Source organism: Myotis myotis, unplaced genomic scaffold (genome assembly GCF_014108235.1).
Source record: "Myotis myotis isolate mMyoMyo1 unplaced genomic scaffold, mMyoMyo1.p scaffold_m19_p_3, whole genome shotgun sequence".
NCBI classification, from domain to species: Eukaryota; Metazoa; Chordata; class Mammalia; order Chiroptera; family Vespertilionidae; genus Myotis; species Myotis myotis.
Genome location: NW_023416335.1, coordinates 146,253,245 through 146,277,955, shown reverse-complemented (window position 1 = coordinate 146,277,955; position 24,711 = coordinate 146,253,245). Strand labels below are relative to the sequence as shown.

The window sequence follows — 24,711 nt, the reverse complement described above, 5'->3', positions numbered from 1 at the left end:
CCTGCAACCGAGGTACTTGCCCAGGGCCCTTCAGTCCACAGGCTGATGCTCTATCACTGAGCCAAACCAACTAGGGCTCCTCATTTCTTATAGGACTCCTCATTTCTATAGATATTCTTTTGTGCTTAGCATATCCTAGAAATCATATCCGTTCATAGAGATATGCTTCTTTTGAAAAACACATGGCTATATAATACCACATTGTATATTATTATCAGAGTTTATTCAACCAATTTCCTATGTTTAGCATTTAGGTGGTTTGCAATATTTTGCAACTACAAATAATGTTGCCAAGAATAACCTTTTGCATATGTATTTTCATACTCTTGGAGGTGCACTTTTAGGGACAATTCCTAGAAGTGAGGTTACTGACTAAAAGGAGAAAGGCATATGTAGTATTGTTAGGTATTGTCATATCCTCCTTGAGGTGTTTTCTGGCACCAACAACCAATTCTCTGATTTTCTAGACACCAACTGAGTGTCCAACAATTTATTTCAATTCTGACACTAACTATGCTCAGCGTAGGCCCACAGGTTAAGGACTTAGTCTATAATATGGCTCTCCTTTCAGAAGCTGGTAGGAACTCCTGGGCCACCTTCTGACCTAGGGCTATTGGGGGTGTCCCACACCCCCTCCTCAGGTTTGATAATTTACAGGAGTGTCTCCCAAACTTAGGGAAGCACTTCATTTACCTTTACCAGTTTATCATAAAGGATACAGCTCAGGAACAACTCAATGGAAGAGATGCAGAGGGCAAGGTATAGGGAGAGGGGCACGGAGCTTCCATGCCCTTCCAGGGCATCACCCTTCCCGCACCTCAACGTGTTTAGCAACCCAGAAGCTCATGAAACCTCCCTATTCAAGAATTTTAATAACCATTAATCTCCAGCCCCACTTTCTTCCCCTCCCCAGAAGTCAGGAGTGGGGCTGAAAGTTCCAACTTTTTAATCACTTGGTGACCAGCCCCATTCTGTAACCATTTAGGGGTCCCAATCTAAATCACCCATTAGCATAAACTCAGTTGTGATGTAAAGGGGCTTATTATAAATTACTAAGTACACTCCAGTCACTTGGGAAATTTCATGGGTTTTAGGAGCATTGTGCCTGGAAACCTCACACAAAAACCAAATATATTTATTATTATACCTCAGCCTTGTTAAGTCTTAAATTTTTGCCAATCTGATGATTGGATATAGTAACTGTTTCCTTTCAATTTGCATTTCTGTTATTATAAGTAAAATGGTACATCTCTTTATATATTTAAGGGCTAATATATAAACTGTATATATCTCTGTCCACTTTTTTCTGTAGGATTTTTGGTCTCGTTTTCCTTCAATCTTTATAAGTTTTTTTATATTCGGGAAATTAGTACTTTATCTATGATATATATTGCAAATATTTATTCTGAATTTGTTGTCTTTTGACTTTGCTTATAGTGTTGTTGTGGGGGTTTTTTTGTTTTGTTTGGGGGGTTTTTGGCCATGAAAAAGTTTTTAATTTCTGTGTAGTCAAATTTATCAACAAATTTTAATTGCATAACAACAACAAAAACAATTTTAAAAATAAAAATTTTATTTGCATTTGAAATCTAAGTCATATTTAGATAGCTCTCCCCTGCCTCCCCACCTAGGCTATAGAGACAATCATATTTTCTCCTAGTATTGTGTAGATCACTTTTTAAACATTCAGCTATCTGATTATTTAGAGTTTATTCTTGTGTGTGGTATGATGAATTGGTAATAATAATGGTAATGACAACTCAAAAGAACAATACAAAAATGTATGTTTACCCCTACATATATACATAGAAGACACATTAGAATAAAATGCACCAAAATGTTACACATTTACATCTGGTTAATAACATTACATGGAATTTTAAAAATATTTTCCATATGCTTTTCATGTTTTATAATAAATATGTATTACTTTATAACTGGAAAGAAAAACAGCACATTGTCTTTTAAATAGTAAAAAACTGGCCCTGCTATATTTTTTTGTAGTCTGAAAAAATAAGAATTAAAATAACACATAGCTGGTTGAGGTAAAGAAGAATAGAATTAACATATACTTCTCCCTCTTTGTATCTCTGCCTCTCCACATGTTTTTGTTCTCTACCATTTTCTCACTCCCCATGACTTACATGGAAGTAAAATACATGCAGAAAATGAGCAAGCCTTCCACAGCATATTATTTTATTGCTGCAAAAGCTACTTGGGGTTAATTCTTTCATAAAACACCAGTGCAGGTTATGACAAGAAGTCAGAGAACACAGTGCTAATGGATCGTGCAAAGCCTCTAGCTTCCCCCTTAGCTAACGGTCTGCAAACCAGCAACAGGGTGACCTATTGCAAGGCTTTCTCTGCGTTATCCTGGAGGCTGTAAAATTCTAGGTCCTGCATTTTAGCAGTTGAGTGGTCAGAGGAGAATTATTGCTTCCTTTATTTTATGGCCTTAGTGATATGCAGCTTGTCCCCAGAATGTGCAGCTGAAAAATCAATGCCAGATGACTCAGTAGGAGACGGTCTAATGGTTCTGTGTTATTCTCCATCTCCCCAAGAGGAAAGCTATGCAGTGGAGGTACTCAGGATTGTCACTTCCAGTGGTTAATGAGAACGTGTTGAGTGCTCACAGTGTGCTGAGGTCTGCTCTGCATGCATTATCTCATGAAATCACCACAGCAACCTACAAGGGAGGCACTATTATTACATCATATATATTACACAGATGACAGGTGTTGATAAATAACTTTCCCTAAATCAGACAACCTGGAGGCAGCAGAATGAGAACCCGAACCCATGACTGTTTGGCTTCAAAGTCAGTAATTTAGAAGCTATTCTGATGCCACTGGATGAAGTGCCAGTTTGAAGAAATAGCTTAACACATCTCAATCTATCATAGAAACCTAAACATTTAGATAGGACAAGGCCTCCTTTGAAGAAATTTTCTAGCAGCCCTTCTCAATTCAGGTTCCATAAGCAAATTAAACACTACCCAAAAATGACTTGAATATTATATTCTCACTTCTTTAAGGATAATAGTACATAACAGTTACATTCTAGATACAAAGGAGGGAAGTTAATTAATTACATTCAATGGATGTCTTAGGTCATGGAGTCAGTCTCTCTCTCTCTCTCTCTCTCTCTCTCTCTCTCTCTCTCTCTCCCTCCCCTCCCCCCTTCTCTCTCCCTCAGGTTACAAGGGTAACAAGGCTACATTACAATTATCATCTGAATTCTCCCCAGTTCCATTAACAGTGCCTGAAGGAGGACTTTACTCAGGGCTTTACATTGACAATAAAAGGGTAAATGCTCTGTTGCATATTGCTCCTCCACTATTCATCTAAGCAAACACTGATGAAGCAATAGACTACAAACAGTATTTGGAATGCTTCTGGAATTTGCTCTAATCCTCTCTTGTTAAGGGACAGATGAGCTGGCAGGACCAAAGAAGAGTCCCCGCCCTCTCCTGCCTAGAGCCTCTTCTCTATCTGCCTTATTCTTCCTTTGTTTGGTGACCCCCTTCAGAGCTCCCGCTCCCTACCTGAGTGGTCCTCACACACTACCACTTATGTTAATGCAACTGCTCGAAGTGCAAACTTTAATTATAAAGTCTTTGTCAGTACCCTTATTGCCTCTGGCCACTGTTGCTTCTAACTTCCTATTCATGAAATGAAGGCCCTTGAAGTAGTTTGTTTCACTGGTGCATGTTCTTTAAATACCAAATAACCAGAATTTCCTTTTCTCTCTCTCTCTCTCTCTCTCTCTCTCTCTCTCTCTCTCTCTCTCACTGTCCCTCAAACTTTCTTTTTTTTTCTCAAAAAAGGTTAATGTTTAGGTTAACTATTTGCTGAGAAAGTATTTCTGTTTGATACCGATGTCCCCATAACTTACTGAGTCTCATGGTTCTTGGCTAGATGTCATGCTGGCAGTCATTTAAGCAAAACCAACGTCGTTAGCTGTCAATGACTGTTTGATGGTCCAGAAAAATATCCTCATGCTACGTAGTTCAATGCCAAAGAACATCTTTTTTCAAAGAGAGAGAGAGACAGAGAAAGGTTTCACTAATGTTTGTCTTTTTTATGGAAAAGAAAAAAAGCATCCCATTATTTTTTAAAATCAGATTTATAGGTGTGGTTTTTTTTACAGTCAATATCATTCTGTATTAGTTTCAGGTGTACAGCACAGTGGTTAGACAATCATGTACTTTACAGAGTGATGCCCCCAACCACAATATTTCAAGTGTCCACCTGGCCTCATACATGGTTAAGATATTATTTACTATATTCCCTATGGTGTATATTTACATCTCCAATTTGTATTTCTTTTTTTAAAATATATTTTATTGATTTTTTTACAGAGAGGGAGAGGGATAAATAGTTAGGAACATCGATGAGAGAGAAACAACGACCAGCTGCTACCTGCACACCCCCTACATGGGATGTGCCCGCAACCAAGGTACATGCCCTTGACTGGAATCAAACCTGGGACCTTTCAGTCTGCAGGCTGACGCTCTATCCACTGAGCCAAAGAGGGTAGGGCTCCAATTTGTATTTCTTTTTTTTTCTTTTTTTTTATTGCTTAAAGTATTACAAAGGGTATTACATATGTGTCCTTTATTTTTCCCCCCCGCCCTTGACAATCCCCTGGGCTCCCCTACCCCCCAGTGTCTTATGTCCATTGGTTATGCTTATATGCATGCATACAAGTCCTTCGGTTGATCTCTTACCCCCCTCGCTCCTGCCCCCCAACACTCCCTGGCCTTCCCGCTGCAGTTTGACAATCTGTTTGAGGTAGTTCTGCCTCTGTATCTATTATTGTTCAAAAGTTTATAATGGTCTCTATTACCCATGAATGAGTGAGATCATGTGGTATTTTTCCTTCATTGACTGGCTTATTTCACTTAGCATAATGCTCTCCAGTTCCATCCATGCCATTGCAAATGGTAAGAGTTCCTTCTTTTTCACAGCAGCATAGTATTCCATCGTGTAGATGTACCACAGTTTTCTAATCCATTCATCTACTGATGGGCACTTAGGCTGTTTCCAGATCTTAGCTATGGTGAATTGTGCTGCTATGAACATAGGGGTGCATATATCCTTTCTGATTGGTGTTTCTGGTTTCTTGGGATATATTCCTAGAAGTGGGATCACAGGGTCAAATGGGAGTTCCATTTTTAGTTTTTTGAGGAAACTCCATACTGTCTTCCATAGTGGCTGCACCAGTCTGCATTCCCACCAGCAGTGCACGAGTGTTCCTTTTTCTCCACATCCTCTCCAGCGCTTGTCATTTGTTGATTTGTTGATGATAGCCAGTCTGACAGGTGTGAGATGGTACCTCATTGCTGTTTGGATTTGTATCTCTCAGATGATTGGTGACTTTGAGCATGTTTTCATATGTCTCTTGGCTTTCTGAATGTCCTCTTTTAAAAGGTGTCTACTTAGGTCCTTTGCCCATTTTTTGATTGGATTGTTTATCTTCCTTTTGTTAAGTTGTATGAGTTCCCTATAAATTTTGGAGATTAGGCCCTTATCAGATATGACGTTGGCAAATATGTTTTCCCACTTAGTGGGCTTTCTTGTTGTTTTCTTGATGGTTTCTTTTGCTGTGCAGAAGCTTTTCATTTTGATGTAGTCCCATTTGTTCATTTTTTCTTTAATTTCAAGTGCCCTAGGAGCTGTATCAGTGAAGAAATTGCTTCGGCATATGTCTGAGATTTTGTTGCCTTTGGATTCTTCTAGAATTTTTTTGGTTTCCTGTCGTACATTTAAGTCCTTTATCCATTTTGAGTTTATTTTTGTGTATGGTGTAAGTTGGTGGTCTAGTTTCATTTTCTTGCATATATTTGTCCAATTTTCCCAAGACCCTTTATTGAAGAGACTATCTTGGCTCCATTGTGTGTTCTTGCCTCCTTTGTCAAATATTAATTGAGCATATTGGTTCGGGCCAATTTCTGGGCTCTCTATTCTATTCCATTGATCTATATGTCTGTTTTTGTTCCAGTACCAGGCAGTTTTGAGAACAGTGGCTTTGTAACACAGCTTGATATCTGGTATTGAGATCCCACCTACTTTGTTCTTTCTCAGGACTGCTGCAGCTATTCGGGGTCTTTTTTTTATTCCAGATGAATTTTTGGAGAGTTTGTACTAGATCTGTGAAGTATGCCATTGGTATTTTAATGGGAAGTGCGTTGAATTTATAGATTGCTTTGGGTAGTATGGACATTTTAATGATGTTGATTCTACCAATCCATGAACATGGTATGTTCTTCCATCTGTTTATGTCTTCCTCTATCTCTTTTTTCAACGTCCTGTAGTTTTCTCAGTAGAGGTCTTTTACCTCTTTAGTTAAGTTTATTCCTAGGTAGCTTAATTTTTTTGGTGTGATGGTAAATGGGATTGTTTTTATAATCTCTCTTTCTGAAAGTTCACTATTGGTGTATAGAAATGCCTCAGATTTCTTGGGGTTAATTTTGTATCCTGCTACATTGCTAAATTCATGTATTAAGTCTAGTAGTTTTTTGATGGAGTCTCTAGGGTTTTGTATGTATAATATCATGTCATCTGCAAATAAGGACAGTTTTACTTCCTCTTTTCCAATTTGGATGCCTTTTATTTCTTCTTCTTGTCTGATTGCAATGGCTAACACTTCCAGTACTATGTTGAACAGGAGTGGTGAGAGTGGGCATCCCTGTCTTCTTCCTGTTCTTAGGGGAAATGGTGTTAGTTTTTGTCCATTGAGTATGAAGTTGGCTGTGGGCCTGTCATATATGGCTTTTATTATGTTGAGGTATGATCCTTCTACTCCCACCTTGCTGAGAGTTTTTATCAAAAATGGGTGTTGGATTTTTGTCAAATGCTTTTTCTGCATCAATTGATATGACCATGTGGTTTTTTTCTTTCAATTTGTTTATGTGATGTATCACGTTTATTGATTTGCAGATATTGTACCATCCTCGCATCCCTGGGATAAATCCTACTTGGTCGTGGTGTATGATCTTTCTGATGTACTGCTGGATCCGATTTGCTAAGATTTTGTTGAGGATTTTGGCATCTATGTTCATGAGGGATATTGGCTTGTAATTCTCTTTCATTGTGTTGTCTTTACCTGGTTTTGGTATGAGGGTGATGCTGGCTTCATAGAATGAGCTTGGTAGTGTTCAATTTGTATTTCTTAAGAGCATAACATTCTTGAAGTGTTTTCAAGGAAGTTTACTGTAGATTGCAACTTGGATTGAGTGGTCCAAATCCCAGTAACATTGGTAACAACATCAGAAAATTCTCATTTTTCACACTTGATACTTGATGCCAGAATTCCTGAACTGTTTCCTTGACTCATCCTTGCTTAACCCTCCAGATGCAGTAGGACGGTGGTTAAGAGTATGGGATTTAGTCAGAAGGACACAAGCACAGCTCCATCATTCCCAAGTCATACTATCACAGGGTGCTGGGCAGGTAGAGGAAACAGAGATGACTTAGCCCAGCACCTGCACGACATACTAACAATCATTTTAATTATAATCATAATTGACATTTACTAAGTATTCAGTAAGTGCCAGATATTACAGTAATAACTTCTATGGTTTGGCTCATTTACTACTCATTGATAGCAATGGCAAAAAGGGGGCAGCTGTGCCCTTGTGGAATTGCTGAGGAGGCAAGCGTGCAGAATGCCTTCATGCCAACAGCACTCAGTTACAGTAGAGTCAAAATGGCAGTGCGGTGTGCTCAGCCAAGGAGAAAGCCTGGGCTAGGACTCCCCCGTTTCCATCAGCTCCTGTTTGACATGCAAGAGATCCAGAAGTTACTAGTGCCCAATGAGGATAAGAGGAAGGATGCCGCTTGGGTTAAAGAAATATGATGTGACTTTTTTTTTGTACATCTGAGATGTAGTGTATACATTGTCAACTCTAATATACAGAGAATATTTGGTAATAATGACATTGAGTACAATAACAAAATAGACAAACTTCTAGGTAGACTGATCAAAATAAAAAGTGACAAGAAGGCAATACCAGAGATTACATATGCAATCATTTTAAAAATAATTAAATGTTTTAAGTAATTTTATGACAATAAATTTGAAAATTTCAAAAGAATAAGCAATTTTCAAGAAAAAGTTACCAAATTATTCTTCAAACATATCAGAAATGTTCCTGCTTTAGGATTGTTAAACTTCTGCTTCCTCTGCTTGGAGCAGACTTCACCCAGTTAGCTGCATAGATGGGTCCTCTCACTTTCCACAGGCCTTTCCTCAAAAGTACACTTTTATGAAAACTTCCCTGGAAACTTATTTTAAAGTCTGACTCTTCTCACAGATTTCACCAGCCCTTTTCTCTCTTTGTTCTTCAATAGTAATCACTACCTAACATACTATATATTTTACTTTTTAATTCTGTCTCTTGACAGCTTCCTTAAATATAATCTGAGGGCAAAGATTTTTTAAAATTTATTTTGCTCACTGTTATACTTCTCTTGCCTAAATGTCTGGTACACGGGAAGTACTCAGTGAATATTTGTTAAGTGAATGATAATAATTAATTTAAAACTCCCAAAATTGCCATATTGTGTGTGTGTGTGTGTGTGTGTGTGTGTGTGTGTGTGTGTGTGTAATAACTAACTAATACTAGGAAGGCAATAATGATTTCACATGAGAAAAACCTATCAATATGGAACAACATGAATATCCATTGATGGATGAATGGATACATAAAGTGTGGTTTATATATACAATGAAATGTTACTCAGCCTTTAAAAGGAAGAAAATCCTGTAATTTGCAAAAAACATGGATGGACCTGAAGGACACTATGCTAAATGAAATAAACCATTCACAGAAATACAAACACACACACACACACACACACACACACACACACACACACACCCCAAACCTATAAAATTAAGTCACTACGTTTACTGCATTAAGAGATTGACGAGAATACCGGTCTCAATAAAGTAGGAAAAAAAATACTCAAAACATGTGCATAGAAGGCAACTTCTCCTGCCTGATTAAGTGAAAAACTAAAAATAAACATTAATCTAAATGGTGAAACTTTAGAAGCATTTTCAGTAAAATAAGAAATATGACAAGAATGTCTGCAATCCTCAACAAAATCTTAGCAAATCGGATCCAGCAGTACATCAGAAAGATCATACACCACGACCAAGTAGGATTTATCCAAGGGATTCAAGGATGGTACAATATCGGCAAATCAATAAACGTGATACATCACATAAACAAATTGAAAGAAAAAAAACACATGGTCATGTCAATTGATGCAGAAAAAGCATTTGACAAAATCCAACACCCATTTTTGATAAAAACTCTCAGCAAGGTGGGAGTAGAAGGATCATACCTCAACATAATAAAAGCCATATATGACAGGCCCACAGCCAACTTCATACTCAATGGACAAAAACTAACACCATTTCCCCTAAGAACAGGAAGAAGACAGGGATGCCCACTCTCACCACTCCTGTTCAACATAGTACTGGAAGTGTTAGCCATTGCAATCAGACAAGAAGAAGAAATAAAAGGCATCCAAATTGGAAAAGAGGAAGTAAAACTGTCCTTATTTGCAGATGACATGATATTATACATACAAAACCCTAGAGACTCCATCAAAAAACTACTAGACTTAATACATGAATTTGGCAATGTAGCAGGATACAAAATTAACCCCAAGAAATCTGAGGCATTTCTATACACCAATAGTGAACTTTCAGAAAGAGAGATTATAAAAACAATCCCATTTACCATCACACCAAAAAAATTAAGCTACCTAGGAATAAACTTAACTAAAGAGGTAAAAGACCTCTACTCAGAAAACTACAGGACGTTGAAAAAAGAGATAGAGGAAGACGTAAACAGATGGAAGAACATACCATGTTCATGATTCACAACATCATTAAAATGTCCATACCACCCAAAGCAATCTATAAATTCAACGCACTTCCCATTAAAATACCAATGACATACTTCACAGATCTAGAACGAACTCTCCACAAATTCATCTGGAATAAAAAAAGACCCCGAATAGCTGCAGCAGTCCTGAGAAAGAACAAAGTAGGTGGGATCTCAATACCAGATATCAAGGTGTGTTACAAAGCCACTGTTCTCAAAACTGCCTGGTACTGGAACAAAAACAGACATATAGATCAATGGAATAGAATAGAGAGCCCAGAAATTGGCCCGAACCAATATGCTCAATTAATATTTGACAAAGGAGGCAAGAACACACAATGGAGCCAAGATAGTCTCTTCAATAAAGGGTCTTGGGAAAATTGGACAAATATATGCAAGAAAATGAAACTAGACCACCAACTTACACCATACACAAAAATAAACTCAAAATGGATAAAGGACTTAAATGTACGACAGGAAACCAAAAAAATTCTAGAAGAATCCAAAGGCAACAAAATCTCAGACATATGCCGAAGCAATTTCTTCACTGATACAGCTCCTAGGGCACTTGAAATTAAAGAAAAAATGAACAAATGGGACTACATCAAAATGAAAAGCTTCTGCACAGCAAAAGAAACCATCAAGAAAACAACAAGAAAGCCCACTAAGTGGGAAAACATATTTGCCAACGTCATATCTGATAAGGGCCTAATCTCCAAAATTTATAGGGAACTCATACAACTTAACAAAAGGAAGATAAACAATCCAATCAAAAAATGGGCAAAGGACCTAAGTAGACACCTTTTAAAAGAGGACATTCAGAAAGCCATGAGACATATGAAAACATGCTCAAAGTCACTAATCATCTGAGAGATGCAAATCAAAACAACAATGAGGTACCATCTCACACCTGTCAGACTGGCTATCATCAACAAATCAACAAACGACAAGTGCTGGAGAGGATGTGGAGAAAAAGGAACACTCGTGCACTGCTGGTGGGAATGCAGACTGGTGCAGCCACTATGGAAGACAGTATGGAGTTTCCTCAAAAAACTAAAAATGGAACTCCCATTTGACCCTGTGATCCCACTTCTAGGAATATATCCCAAGAAACCAGAAACACCAATCAGAAAGGATATATGCACCCCTATGTTCATAGCAGCACAATTCACCATAGCTAAGATCTGGAAACAGCCTAAGTGCCCATCAGTAGATGAATGGATTAGAAAACTGTGGTACATCTACACGATGGAATACTATGCTGCTGTGAAAAAGAAGGAACTCTTACCATTTGCAATGGCATGGATGGAACTGGAGAGCATTATGCTAAGTGAAATAAGCCAGTCAATGAAGGAAAAATACCACATGATCTCACTCATTCATGGGTAATAGAGACCATTATAAACTTTTGAACAATAATAGATACAGAGGCAGAACTACCTCAAACAGATTGTCAAACTGCAGCGGGAAGGCCAGGGAGGGTTGGGGGGCAGGAGGGAGGTGGGTAAGAGATCAACTGAAGGACTTATATGCATGCATATAAGCATAACCAATGGACATAAGACACTGGGGGGTAGGGGAGGCCAGGGGATTGTCAAGGGTGGGGGGGAAAAAAGGACACATATGTAATACCCTTTGTAATACTTTAAGCAATAAAAAAAAGAATGTCTGCAATAATTCGACTATTTAACATTAAACTGGACTTCTTACCCAAAGGAATAACATAAGAAAAATAAAAAGGTACAAGGATTGGAAAGAAAGAGGCAAAATTTTTATTTGTAGACTATATAATTACCTTCCTAGAAAATTCAAAAGAACCTTCATATAACTTGTAAAATTAAAAAATCCAGAATATTATTCAATTTAAGTTTGATAGACAAAAAAACAATACCATACTTAAACACTAGCAATACAGTGAGAAAACATAGTAACAAAATGTTTAATTGGCCAACACATTTATTGAAAATATTACAAAACCTACTTAAAGAATCTATACTAATAATAGCCTAGGTGGTCATCACGCCTTCATGCATCAAGCCCTAACATCGTCACAAAATGGCCGTCACAAGGTGGCCGTCACAAGATGGCCATCACAAAATGGTCATGTGCACAGCAGAGGCAGGGCCCAGTGAAGGAGGCAGGTCACTGCAGGGGAAGGCAGTTGGAGGCCTTCAGGCCGGCAGGAGAGGGCATTTGGGGCGATCAGGCTGGCAGGTAGGCTGTCAGGTAGGCTAGCAGTTAGGAGCCAGCAGTCCCGGATTGTGAGAGGGATGTCCTGTGGGATCAGGCCTAAACCAGCAGTCAGACATTGCCCAAGGGGTCCCAGATTGAAGAAGGTGCAAGCCGGGCTCCTTACCTGTGCTCGAATTTCATGTGCTGGGCCTCTAGTATAAAATAAATATACTACAAGAACAAAGATATAATTGGGATACATACACCAGGTGATGCTTACCTTTGGAAAAAGAAGAAATGGGTCTGGCAAAAAAAATGTAGATTTTAATGCTTTTCTTAAAAACAAAAACTGAAGGTAATAAGAGTTACAATTTGTAAAATAAATAAATAAATAAATAAAAAATAAAGAGTTACAATTTGTTCATTTTGGTGGTGGTACATATTTATCATAGATGTTTATTACATTTTCTATATTCTGGACTCCCTCCACCCAATATAAATAAATATAGAGGATCTCATTAATGTGTAAAAGGATCTTAGGAAAAAATATTAAGAAAGATTCTTCATTGATTACTGAATCAATTACATTCTAGTTCTCATGGCCATTTATAAATATTTTTAGAAATAAAACAATATCCTTAAATACTCTTATCCTGGACCTTCTAGACATGATTTGCTTCCTGGGCTTCCTAAGCACTGGAGCCTGGTTGGCAAGGCTCAGTGGTTGAACCAGGAGGTCATGGTTTGCTTCCCAGTCAGGGCACATGCCCAGGTTGTGGGCTCAATCCCAGTGGCAGGTATGCAGGAGACAGCCAATCAATGATTCTCATCATTGATGTTTCTCTCTCTCTCTCCCTCTCTCTATGAAGTCAATAAAAATATATATATTTTAAAAGCATTAGAGATAAGATGATATAAACTGCTGCAATGGTTCCTGGGCTTTATTCTAGTGTATCTGAAAAGTCTATTCTCAAGTGGGCTTTCTGCAGAATTGACACCCTGGCCTTTGAAGCTACACATGGATTATGAGTATTAAATAGCCTAGCAGGACTTGGCATGCCTGGGTATGGAGGAAGAACTTCCAAAGCTTGCATTTTTTTGCCTTTTGTCGAGCTGTTTGGCAAGCAATCTATGCCCAAATATTAAAGAGAGCCTTTTACTGGAAATGATTCAAAATTCTATGGCACAGTGAGGCAGTCTTCCATGCTTTCAGAATCTTGAGTTCTTTCTTCATTTTGAATTATGGAAAATTTTAGTATGTGGAGAGAGGTTTTTTTTTTTTTAATTATTAGTTAAGGTATTACAAATGTGTCCTCATCCCCCCCATTAATCCCCAACCTCCCCCCCACACACAAACTCATGCTCCCATCCCCCTGTTGTCCATGTCCATTGGTTTGGCTTATATACATGTATACAAGTCCTTCGGTTGATCTCTTCCCCTTACCCCCGCCCTCCCCTACTTTCCTTCTGGGGATTGATAGCCTGATCGCTGTTTCTCAGTCTTTGGGTCTGTCTCTTTTCATCAGTCTATGTTGTTCTCTATAATCCACAAATGAGTGAGATCAGGTGATATTTATCTTTCTCTGACTGGCTTATTTCACTTAGCATAATGCTCTCCAGTTCCATCCATGCTGTTGCAAAAGGCAAGAGTTCCTTTTTTTTTTTTACCGCAGCATAGTATTCCATTGTGTATATGTACCACAGTTTTCTAATCCACTCATCTGCTGATGGGCACTTAGGCTGTTTCCAAATCTTAGCTATGGTGAATTGTGCTGCTATGAACATAGGGGTGCATATATCCTTTCTGATTGGCGTTTCTGGTTTCTTGGGATATATTCCTAGTAGTGGGATCACTGGGTCAAATGGGAGTTCCATTTTTAGTCTTCTGAGGTAGCTCCATACTGTTCTCCACAGTGGCTGCACCAGTCTGCATTCCCACCAGCCATGCAGAAGGGTTCCTTTTTCTCCACATCCTCTCCAACACTTGTTGTTTGTTGATTTGTTGATGATAGCCATTCTGACAGGTGTGAGATGATAACGCATTGTCGTTTTGATTTACATCGAGAGAGGTTTTTTTGAACCTAGTTTTATTTTATCTAATTGTTCCAGAGTTCATGCACTGTTTAAAATATGCTTCCTACATTAATTTATATGTTAATAACAACCACCCAAAGGGCAAAATTGATATATAAATTATCGATTCAGTCTGTCTGCATATTCTGGGTTTGTTTGTTTATTTTTTGACAATTACTTTTTCCAAATAATATCAGCCAATCTGCCAACCGTAATTACTTCGTGCTCTCTAATCGAGGTCTCATAGAAAACTAGCAGTCACAGGAATCCTAACCTGTGGCTCCAAGGAAGACTGTCCGTTGGAATGCCTTTAGACAAATGTTCCATTTAAACAATGAGAAAATTACAGAGTTTCTTCATCAGATATTATAAATATTTTGACCTAAAATGCAAACAATTTGGTTTATTTCTTATGCACTGATCTGCTTTCAAAACAGGCACCAACGTGGGGAGAGGATCACACTCAGAGTGTCATTCCCTAACTCTTTACTAACAGGTTTAGCCCTGAAACACAGCCACTGTTTAGCAAAACTATGAGAGAGAGAAGCGGATCTGAATGCAGTGCCCTTCTCCCTCTTTTCTGGGCCCCTCTTCTTTTTCCTCTTACTTTGTAACCCAGATTCCCATGGCAGGCAGCACTGCCCTTCATCGTGTCCCACATAAAGTTGGGCAATGCCCAGGGTTTCACAATGATACTTCTTACCTCCCACCACATCAAAATCTTACTTCTGTAGTGCTGAGCCCTGCGGCGTTAGCTCTGGAATAAAGCAGTTCCTCACGAAATTGTGAAGGATTGGGGAAGGCTACATGGGCCTACCTGCGGAGGGCAACTCTATGCGGGCTCTGCAGAGCTGCTCCTGCTCCACGGGCCCAGCTCTAACAGCACACCTTTCCTGGTAATCGGGTCATTCCAGGGGCCTGAGAGTCAGCAGAGTTACAAAGCAAAGTCAAGACCAAACTCAGCCAAGAGCCAATCCTATCAAACCTTGTGTGCTGTCTACCCTGACTAGGTGTGGGAGCCCCAAGTATTGGGGAAGAGGGTACATGTTTCTGTGAGAGTGCCAAAGACCAGCTAAGTTATGTATGTTTAATTTCACCAAACCCCTTGGTATCTCTCAAATTGGAAAGTGTGAGTGTAGCATTATCCAGCTTTCAGATCCAAGAACAAAACAAAAAGTACCCAAGAACAAGCCATGTTGACTTTGTCTTCCTGATTATCTTAGAGGACATAGCAGTAAAAATATTACAGATAACTCACAATATTGGAAAAATACTTTCTGCATCTCAGGACCCTGAGAACACTCTGACTGTCATAACAATTCAGACCTTTTGAGGAGATAATCCTGGAATTTGGGGGAGAGAGACGAAGTATAGTTACTGACAGCCCCAAGAAGTCATTCCTTTGCAAATAACATTAGACAAATCTTTCCAATATTTCTTTTTCTGTTCACAATTTTTATTTTATTGCTAAAAAAGTTAGGTTTTAGGGAAACTTAATATTCAGTCTCTATGCAGTCTCTACTGTCCGTCCTTGGTTATCAGGGTTCTCTCCAGCTAGTCTTCAATTGATTATTCAGGATGGTTTTTCTGTAATTTAGTTGGAATTCTAGTTTGTCCTGGGAGCATGTTAGGGCAGCATCCACTCACTCAGCTGCCATTTTGGAAAAACCTCCAATATTTTTAAAACAGATAACAATCAGAAAGATTATGGAAAATATTTTTAAAGTAGATATTGGAGATGAGATGAGATGGCTCCTGTTAAAATTTAAAGCATAAGGCTTGGCCAGTGTGGTTCAGTGGTTGAGCATTGATCTATGAACCAGGAGGTCACGTTTCAATTCCTGGTCAGAGCACATGCCCGGGTTGCAGGCTTGATCCCCAGTGGGGGGGGGGGGGGGGGGGAGGCAGAAGGCAGCTAGTCGATGATTCTCACTCATCATTGATGTTTCTATGTCTCTCTCACTCGATCCTTTGCTGTCTGAAATCGATAAAGATATATTTAAAAATAAATAAATAATATATTTAAAAGAATTTAAAGCATATGGAGGAGGCATCTCCCTAGAATTCAGAATAAAGCCTGGATGTCTAAAATCTATTCATTGTTGTTGTTGTTTTAAGCTTTAAAGACTTTACAGTCCATCTTTGAGAACTAAATCCAAAGTAAATCCAGCAGAAGGATTATATGGTAAATACACAGATGCTGACAATGAGGCTGTGTGTGTGTGTGTGTGTGTGTGTGTGTGTGTGTGTGTGTGTGTGTTGTTATTGGTTTTGTTTTCTTTTCTTGGTCCTTAGAAGTAATTATGTACATAAAGAGGTTTGACCACTAAAAGAACATGAATTTGATCTTACTACTATTAAAACTGTGGAATATTTTAGCTTCCTTCTGTAGTGTGTGTGTGTGTGTGTGTGTGTTTAATGCACTGTGAAGCGAGTGGGAATTTTAAAATGTTTAAGTGACTTTATTGTCCTCCATTAAAAAGTCATAGTCACCCATTTCCCACTGCAAACTTTCATTCTGAGATGTGAGTAAATAAACATATAACAAATTACCTTTAGGGAACAATTTACTATGTTTTCTACTGTTCCTTTTCAGAAAAGAGGATAGAGACTACAAATATAAGAGATTTAGATAAGAGCTCCAAGTTATTTCAGGGAAATTTTTTAAATGAATAAACTATGGATCCATATTTTTGCCCCCACAAATTTCTTGTTTTAATAGTTATTCTTAGCTGGTGAAGAAAATGAATACGAACTAGCAAAAAGGTCTCACATAATTGAGATGTACAGTTTTAGCCATAACCAGATCTAGGGGCTTAAAAGCTGTCATTGGGACTCAGTCTTCGCCACTGATGGCTCTGCCTTTCCTCTGGGCTGGTTTTGCTCTCAGGCAGACTTTCCCTTTATGACACTCAGGTGGCCACCAGCAGCTTCAAACTGACATCTCTACCAGCACAACGACCTTAAAGGAAAGAGCAATTCTATTTTTCAATTGTCCCTATAAAACTCCAGGATTGAGTCTCATTAAGTCATCATGGAGCCATTAAATTCATCACTATATTCATCGGGGAATTACTGCAACCACCAAGGTATGATACACACTGAAAGGCTTTTTCATGAAACTAGAAAGTTAAATGCTAGTCCTTATTATGTGGCAGCACACAGCTAGTCAATTGTCTGTTGACTCCTGGAATTCAGATAGCACACGTAATAAGACTGCACAGTCAGACACTTAGAAGGACAAATCTGGGTGTCAGAATGCGTTGTCTCAATTTGAGCCTCAAGGAGATTCCTCCAAGAAGGTGAAATTTCTAACTGAACTAGAAATGGAGAGAAGGACATACACTTTTGCTCAAAAGGCTTTTTCTTCCTAATATCCAATATGAATAACAGCCTAGTAATCTGGAAATGTATAGGATTGGAAAATATTCATTTTCTCTTCTACACCAAGGCTAATGCCAAGAAAAGCATGGAGGAAAAACAACTTGGAAACAATTTTGGAGAAAATCTGATTTCCCTGGACCCTCCTAAACATCTAATGTTTGTTTATTTTTTTTGATGGAGTAAATATATGATTGAGAAGTTGGAAAATATTGTATAGATGACTATGGCTTCCCAAAGATGTCCCCATCTTAGTCCCCAGAACCTGTGAATAAGAATAAGTTACTTTAAATGGCGATGGGGACTTTGCAAGTGTGATTAAAGTAAGGGCCTTGACATGAGATTATCTTGGATTATCCAGGGTCCTTAGAAGAAGGAGACGGGAGGGTCAAAGTGAGAGAAGATGTGACAACAGAGACAGAGGTTGGAGTAATGTTATGTTTTTAAGGCAAAATTCAACATTCTTTGCGAAAATTTAAAGTTTAGTTGACAAGAGGTAGGATATGGAAACAGGATGAAAAGTAAAAAAAAAAAAAAAAAAATCGCTGCATTTATACCATCATCTTAAGAAGGGGGGAGAGTTAAAAGATATTATTGAGAATTGATGGAACAAGAAATGGTGGGTTGTATATATGCATTAAAGTTCTAAAAATGTGCAGTAGAATAACTAAAAATAATATAAATATCAAACATGGAGGGGAGAAGAAAAGATAGGAATAATGTAAATGAGCTCAATTCTCATTTTTCTCATCAAGTTATAACTCATTTTTAACTTATCTATTTATCAACAAACACTGTTTGGTTAAGCAGCTAATATGCAAAAGAACTCAAGTCAGAGCTGGTTAAAACAGTTGAGTTGTGATAAAGGACAAAAGGTGAGATCAGAAGGGGAGAAGTTTTGCTGGTGGATTTTACCTGCATTTCAGGGAGAAAAAGTCGAAGTCCCACAAAACATAGAAAAGTAAACACAACTCTTCTTATGAGGCCACATTATTCTGATACCAAAATCAGACAGACATTACAAGAAGAAAGGAGTAAACATTTGAAACAAATATTATGAAATTTAATTTAGTAATGTATAAAAACCTCAGTACATCCTGGGGTTTGTTCTAGGAGTGGAAGGTTAATTTAATATTCAAAAGTATATGGATATAATTCACCAAATTAAAGTAGAAAAGTGTATGATCATCACACTAGATGCTGAATAAGCATTTGACAAAATTCCAGCGCTCTGATGATAATCTATGGAAAACCTAAAGCTAACATCATATTTCATAGTGAAAGACTACACACTTTTCCCCTGTAATTGGAAAAAAGCAAAGATGCTTATTCTCACCACCTGTATTCTTTGTAACAAGGCAAAATAGAGCAAGACAAAAAAATAACACCATACAGGTTGGAAATAAAAACATTTTTCCCTCACATACATGATTATTTATAAAGAAAATCCAGAATAATTTACAAAAAAAGCTATTAAATATCCTCAGGTGAAGATTAACAAAAAATTAATCTTTGTAGTCTTTGGTAGGAAAACAAGGCAGTAACTCTAGAACTCAGGTAAACTTAGCTTGACAGAAAGAACTAATTCTGTCTTGTTCACCAAGTGTTTGGTAGAGAACTTAACCTATTAGGAGTCTATATTTTCTAATGACATGAACTAAGCAGAGATACAAAAAAAAGGGGGGGGGGAGAAGCCTAGTTTTGAAAATCAAGACCCTAAGACAGTAAATATTCTCTTTCTGCCAGCATCTCCTTGTAAGAGAATCTATCCACGCCACCAAACCTCTTCCCACATACTAGTAAAAACTCAGCAACAGAACTGGCTGCATAATTTCAGAGCCCTCATTTGAAAATTAAGAATTTCATGACCGTGACAGCGGAACATTAAAGCAAATGTGCAAAGCTCTTCTGAGCCAGGACTCTGTGCAATCGCACAGCCCAAACATATTTTACAGTCCTAAAGTATTTCTCTGAGTTTTTTACTTCTTGCTTTTATTTGGCCTTTATAACAAAGAAAGTTGACAGATAAGCGAATACCTGGTGGCAAGGTATGTGATGTCATAAGGGGGTTCTGATTCACTTTAGTTTTTTAAGGCTGATTCATGAATTGCCTCACCAGGTTGATTAATATTTATATGTCTCAAGGGAGATCACTTTCTCTAGTTTTTTGGAAGACAGTTAACCAGCTTTACTAGTCCTAATGTCAGGATGTAATGCACCTGTTTAGTTCTCCTAAGCAAATTTGTCTGTAAAAATGAGCTCAGAATATTGTTTTAATCACCTTCAAAATATTTTTAAGTTTGAGTGATGATGTGCTATTGAAGAAAAATCTTGTTTGGTCGGATTTTATTAAATCAGAAGTCCCATTTTATTATTTAGATCCAGGGCGCAAAATCGTGTGAGACCCAGACCCATGGGAAATAGCATGAGACCTGAGAACCCAGACTCCACCACACCACGGGACTCCCCCGAGTCTCACTACACGCGAGACCCAGAGTAAAGTCCGGCAGTGTTGCGGGACCCAGAGTCAAGTCCCCGCCCACCCGTGTGCACCTCACTGCACACACAGCCTCTTGGTGACTGGTCTTTGGTCGTTATGGCATTAGGGCCACTGGGTTTTTATAACATAGATGTAATCTTAGAATACAACCATTTTGGTTTATTATCAATTTGAACTGTGTTGAGAAAATCATTTTTACTGTTAAAGAACCTGCCTGCTCTGGCTGGTATAGCTCAGTTGATTGGAGCATTGTCCCATACACTAAAGGGTCGTGGGTTTGATTCCCAGTCAGGGCATATATCCAGGTTGTGTGCTCAATCCCCAGTTGGGGGCATGCTGGAGGCAGCCAATCAATGATTTTCTGTCATCACTGATGTTTCTATCTCTCCCTCTCCCTTCCTCTCTGAAATCAATAAAAATATATTTCTTAAAAAAATTTGAGGATTTGTTTGCAAAAGCACTATTTAAAAGAATAAAACCTCCTATGTGGAAGTTTGACTAACAGGCATAAAAATACATCAAGTAATAAGAATAAATATTCACAGCAAATTACAAATAACAATCCCATTTCACTGGGTATCAATAAAACTGAATAATGAGGATAGATTCTATATCCTCCATGTTAAAGTACAATTTTCAAAAAAATAAAACTGACTCTCAAGAAAATATAAATTTAACACGAGTAAAAGATTTTTATTTAACTCAGTAACAAATGAGAGAACCAGTAAGATGTTATGGCTAGGTCAAAAAGCATTTAGGAAGCTGGGGTATTTATAGGAAATTTAACAAAGAGATGTTAAGATAAGATTAATGAATTAGATATAAACTCGTAATGACTGATAGGCCATAAATATGGAATTACCAGGCTCCACCACCATTTCGACCTGACAAAGTCTTTGAATTACCTAAGTTTGGGCCTTTAATCAATAGTAAGCATTACTAGGAAGTAAGTACATTCCCTACACAATTTTGTTTTGTTGTTGTTGACAGTATTACAAATGTAATTTTCTCCTGTTTCGCCCCCCTCCACCCAACCCCACCCTACCTGAGGCCTTCCCCACATGATTGTCTGTGTCCATGGGTTATGCATATCTGCATATACGTTCTTTGGTTAATCTCTTTCTGTTCCCTCCCACCCCCACTGAGATCTGTTATTCTGTTCCATGCATCCATGCATCCATGCCTCTGGACCTATTTTGTTTGTCAGTTTATTTTGTTCATTAGATTCCACATTTGAGTGAGATCATGTAATATTTGTCTTGCTTTGGCTGGCTTATTTCACTTAGCGTAACACTCTCCAGGTCCACTCATGCTGTCACAAAAGGTAAGAGATCCTTCTTTTTTACAGCTGCATAGTATTCCATTGTGTAAATGTACCACAGCTTTTTTTCCCACTCATCTACTGATGGGCTCTTGGGCTGCTTCCAGATCTTAGCTATTATAAATAGCACTGCTAGGAACATAAGGGTGCATATATTCTTTCTGATTGATGTTTCAGAATTCACAGGATATATTCCCAGAAGTAGGATCGCTGGGTCAAAGAGCAGTTCCATTTTTTACTTTTTTAAGAACCTCCATACTGTTTTCCACAGTGGCTGCACCAGTCCAGTCCATATTCCCACCAGTATACTAGGGTTCCCTTTTCTCTACATCCTCACTAGCACTTGGTGTTTGTTGATTTATTGATGGTAACCATTCTGGCAGGTATGAGGTGATACCTCATTGTTGTTTTAATTTTCTTTCTTTTTTTTTTAAAAAACATATTTTATTAATTTTTTACAGAGAGGAAGGGAGAGGGATAGAGAGTTAGAAACATCGATGAGAGAGAAACATCTATCAGCTGCCTCCAGCACGCCCCCTACTGGGGATGTGCCCGCAACCCAGGTACATGCCCTTGACCGGAATCGAACCTGGGACCTTTCAGTCCGCAGGCCGACGCTCTATCCACTGAGCCAAACCGGTTTTGGCTGTTTTAATTTTCATATCTGATGATTAGTGGCATTGAACATTTTTTTGTATGTCTGTAGCCATCTGTATGTCCTCTTTGAAGAAGTATCTACTCAGGTCCTTTGCCCATTTTTAAATTGGATTGTTTGTCTTCCTGGTGTTGAGCTGAATGAGTTCTCTGTATATTTTGGAAACTGAACCCTTATTAGATGTCTCATTGGTGAATATGTTTTCCCATAAATAGGTTGCCTTTTCATTTTGTTGACGGTTTCTTTTGCTGTGCCCCTATACAATTCTTGAGTGGCCTTTACCCCTGTTTTATATTGGAAGTCATATCGCCCGCATGGGTGTGTGCGCGAGCGCGCGCGTGCGCACCTTATTTCAAAGTTTTGGGTAATTTTTCTGACATGTTTTTTCATTACTTAGCCTCTACAAGATCATAATCTAGATGGGTCCTGAGGAAAGAGTGAAGATAGGCATATATAAATTATTTTTTCATCTTCATTGTTGAGAGTATTACAGATGTCTCCCTTTATCTCCCCCATTGCCTCCCTCCCCAGTTCCCACCCCACCCCAGGCCTTCACTACCCTATTATCTGTGTCCATAGGTAATGCATATATCCATATAAGATCTTTGGTTAATCTCTCCCCCCACCATACTCCCCCTTCCCTCTGAGATTCCTCAGTCTGTTACATATTTCCATGCCTATAGTTCTATTTTATTCATCAGTTTATTTTGTTCATTAGATTCCTTGTTCATTTATTTTGATTTTTAGATTCAATTGTTGATAGATATGTATTTACTGACATTTTATTATTCATATTTTTATTTCTTTTCTCCTTCTTCTTCTTCTTCTTCTTCCTCTTCCTCTTCCTCTTCCTCTTCATAAAGAATGCCCTTCAACATTTCATGTAATACTGGTTTGGTGATGATGAACTCCTTTTGTGTTTTCTTGTCTGTGAAGCTTTTTATCTGACCTTCAATTCTAAATTATAGCTTTGGTGGGTAGATTAATTTTGGTTGTAGGTCCTTGCTATTCATCACTTTGAATATTTCTTGCCACTCTCTTCTGGCCTACATAGTTTCTGTTGAGAAATCAGCTGACAGTCGTATGGGCACTCCCTTGTATGTAACTAACTGTTTTTCTCTTGCTGCTTTTAAGATTCTCTCTTTGTCTTTTGCCCTTGGCATTTTAATTATGATGTGTCTTGATGTGGGCCTCTTTGAGTTCCTCTTGTTTGGGACTCTGTGCTTCCTGGATTTGTAAGACTATTTCTTTCACCAGGTAGGGGAAGTTTTCTGTCATTATTTCTTCAAATAGGTTTTCAATATCTTGCTTTCTCTCTTCTCCTTCTGGCACCCCCATAATATGAATGTTGGTACGCTTGAAGTTGTCCCAGAGGCTCCTTACACTATCTTCATATTATTATTATTTCTTTTTTTTTTTTTGCTCTTCTGATTGGGTGTTTTTCACTTCCTCATATTCCAAATCGTTAATTTGATTCTCAGAATCCTCTACTCTACTATTGAATCCCGGAAAATTATTCCTTAGTGTATGCTTAATTTCTGAAGTTGCCTTGTGTAGTTGCCTTGTGTAGTGGTCAGCCTCCCCAGTCACTTGAACTGGCACTCTAGGTGCACCCCTGTGTGGGCTGTGTGCATTGTCTTGTTGTAGTTAAGCCCTGATTGCTGTTGGCATCACTGGGAGGAGCTGACCTCTAAGGCAATTGTCTGTGAGGACCAGCTGTGACTACAGTGGAAAGCTGCTCTTCAGGAGATACCCCAGTGGAGCAGGACTTGCTTCAGTGGGGCTTTGGTGCTCACTGAGTCTGCCCTTTGAGTGTGTAGCTTATGGATGTGTAGAGTTGTAATCTGGTATGGTCTGAAGCTGTCCTCTGGGTGCACTAGCTCTGGGGCTTCCCGGGAAGTATAAAGTCAACACTTCCTGGGACCACCTGGCAGGAGCTACTGAGCCATCTGCAGATGGCTGCTTTTTGTATTGGGCTTATAAGTGCCCAGGTAAGGCCAAGCTGTAAAGCAAGGCAGGCTGGTGCTAGTTCTGGGTCTTGGGTCTCATACTGATAGGTATGGACCATGCTGACACTAGGTGCTGCTTGTTTAAGAGATTTTAGAAAAGCCTGAAGCCTGAGCCAGAACAGCCATTCATATGGAAAAACCACTGCAAACTGCTTGGGTGAGGCTGCAAGTTGGATGGGATAGGGTCTAAGGGAATTACCAGGGCAGAGTGAACAGTGTGAGCCCTGCTGATGGAAACTCAGATATGGCTGCTAGTTAGCCCTGGGAAGGGGGAGGTCTCAGCACAGGAAAAATGACCCCTGTGAGCACCTCCATCTGGAAGTTCCTGCCCTGATGCCAAACAATCCAGTTTCTCTCTGTATGTTTCTGGTTCCCCCAATGCCACCACCCAGCACTGGAGTTCAGAGGGAGCGGGACTGTGTAAGTTTGTGCACTGGCCCTTTAAGAGGGACTACCTGAGTCTCCAGCAGCCTCCACATCATTCAGTTGCAATCTTGCTAGTTTTTACAGCCTGAAGTTATGGGGACTTCTCTTATAGCTCTGGAACCCTGGGCTGGGGGTTTCGTGAGGGGCTGGGACCTCTTGCTCCTCACAGGAGGCCTGTGCCCCAGAGATATTCCTCCTGATTAAAAACATGCCACACATGGTATCCAGCCAGTCTGTTCCACACCTCCGCACCTCCTACTAATCTCGATA

The 24,711-nt window shown here is 38.9% G+C and overlaps 1 long non-coding RNA gene across 1 annotated transcript in view; it reads right to left on the bottom strand.

The window, feature by feature from the left end:
• Window positions 1–2,081: 2,081 nt before the first annotated feature.
• The window catches only part of LOC118651380, a 107,742-nt gene continuing 85,112 nt past the window's right edge, over window positions 2,082–24,711 (bottom strand). Inside the window, exons 8-9 of the long non-coding RNA XR_004966225.1 lie at window positions 3,895–4,026; window positions 2,082–2,686 (exon numbers count right to left, since the gene is read on the bottom strand). This is a non-coding gene — a long non-coding RNA (uncharacterized LOC118651380). The remainder of the gene's footprint in view (window positions 2,687–3,894; window positions 4,027–24,711) is intronic.